Consider the following 2,355-nt stretch of genomic DNA (forward strand, 5'->3'; position numbering starts at 1 on the left):
CTGACCCTCCGACAGTGCGGCACTCCCTCAGCACTGACCCTCCGACAGTGCGGGGCTCCCTCAGCACTGACCCTCTGACAGTGTGGCACTCCCTCAGCACTGACCCTCTGATCGTGTGGCACTCCCTCAGCACTGACCCTCCGACTGTGCGACACTTCCTCAGCACTGACCCTCTGACAGTGCGGCACTCCCTCAGCTCTGACCCTCCGACAGTGCGGCACACCCTCAGCACTGACCCTCCGACAGCGCGGCACTCCCTCAGCACTGACCCTCCGACAGTGCGTCATTCCCTCAGCACTGACCCTCTGACAGTGTGGCACTCCCTCAGAAAACACATTTCCACTTGCTTTGTATGATCCACTAATTTAGAAATATCACATCGGCTGCCCAGCTCCGAATCACTGAGATGGTGCCGTAGTGTCGAAGGGGATTGGCACTCCACCAGTCACAGCCTGCCACCTCCCTGCCTCCTGTCTGTGAGACCATCATTAATCCCTGACAGTACGGAACCTCCTCGTCCAAGCGTTTTCTTGTTTTTTCACTCTGTCTTGTGCAGAGCTATGTAAAACGCCATCTGAAAACACAAATATATGACATCCTCTGGCTCTCCTTTGTCAATTTTCTTAGTTAGGACCTCAAAAAACACCCCAACAAGTTTGATGAACACAATTTCTCTTTTTCCTGAAACCATGCCCAGTCAGGTCATTATCAATCATGTGGATTTTTTTCCCATCCTTTACAACAGATTCCAGTAATTCCCCCATTACTGATATAAGGTTAACAGGTCTGTAAGTCCCTGTTTTCCCTCTCATTCCCTTCCTAAATAGTGGGGGCAATATTTACTACCTTCTAATCCATGGTGGCTCAGTGGTTAGCACTGCTGCCTCACAGCACCAGGGTCCCAGGTTCGATTCCAGCCTCCGGTGACTGTCTGTGAGGAGTTTGCACATTCTCCCCGTGTCTGCGTGGGTTTCCTCCGGGTGCTCCAGTTTCCTCCCACAGTCCAAAGATGTGCAGGTCAGGTGAATTGGCCATGCTAAATTGCCCGTAGTGTTAGGTGCATTAATCAGAGGCAAATGGGTCTGGGTGGGTTGCTCTTCGGAGGGTCGGTATGGACTTGTTGGGCGGAAGGGCCTGTTTCCACACTGTAGGGATCTAATCTAATCATTCCAGAATCTATGAAATTTTGACTCATTGACTATGTTATCGTCACCTTTTTCAACATTCTGGGACCTGGAGCATCAGGACCCCAGGATTTATCACGTTTCAGTCCCTATAATCTGTCCAGTGCAATCTCCTTTCTGAAGCTAATATCCGCCTCATTCCCCCAGCTCCTTATGTCTCTGGGAGATATATTTCTGGGAAGTTTCCTGTATCTTCCTCAGTGAAGACAACACAAATCATTTCACTTCTCTGTCATTTCTCTATCCCCCATCCTACCCTCTCCTGACTCCATGGGTAAGGACACACATACATTTTAGTCAGAAATTTCCTTACCTCACACCTACAGAAGATCTTCCAACTCTTCCTTCCCTCACAGTTTCTGGATCCTGCTTTGCTAGATTCCAAAAACTTCCCAATCCTCCAAATTCTATTTCTTTTGATTTAATGAGATACAATCCTTAACTTACTCTGTCATCCACAGGTGACTGTAACTTTTTGAGTTTTTCTGCACCTTGCAATGTTTATTTTCCTCTGACAGTTCCAGTGAGCGGTATTTTTGGAAATATTCTGGGTGCTGCCCGGGAAAGTCAATAAAACACAGCACGGGGCATGGGGCACAGGGCAAGGGGCACGGGGCACGGGGCACGGGGCTGGTTTGAGTGGGATAGGTTACTGAATGATGTGTACTCTGCAGGGATTCCTGACTCAACCATCCCTAAACCAGAGTGACTTCACAACGCAGTGATCCTGTCCTCCCGTGTAAAGCTCCCAGATGGATTATCTTCGATCTGGGGGGACCTGGAGTCAGTGTGTTCTGTCCCTGAAGTGAACCTGAACCCTTTCAGTCCCACATCATCACCCCCACCCAAACTCCGGGAGTCCCCGCCTCACTCCCTCTGTCCCTCACTGGGGGGACCTGGAGTCAGCGTGTTCTGTCCCTGAAGTGAACCTGAACCCTTTCAGTCCCACATCATCACCCCCACCCAAACTCCGGGAGTCCCCGCCTCACTCCCTCTGTCCCTCACTCCCTCTGTCCCTCACACCTTCTATCCCTGAGCCTCACTCCCTCTGTCCCTGTCCCTCGCTCCCTCACTCCCTCTGTCCCAGTCCCTCACTCCCTCTGTTCCAGTCCCTCACTCCCTCTGTCCCTATCCCTCACTCCCTCTGTCCTTGTCCCTCACTCCCTCTGTC

This window comes from Chiloscyllium plagiosum, unplaced genomic scaffold, assembly GCF_004010195.1.
Source record: "Chiloscyllium plagiosum isolate BGI_BamShark_2017 unplaced genomic scaffold, ASM401019v2 scaf_64, whole genome shotgun sequence".
Classification (NCBI taxonomy): domain Eukaryota; kingdom Metazoa; phylum Chordata; class Chondrichthyes; order Orectolobiformes; family Hemiscylliidae; genus Chiloscyllium; species Chiloscyllium plagiosum.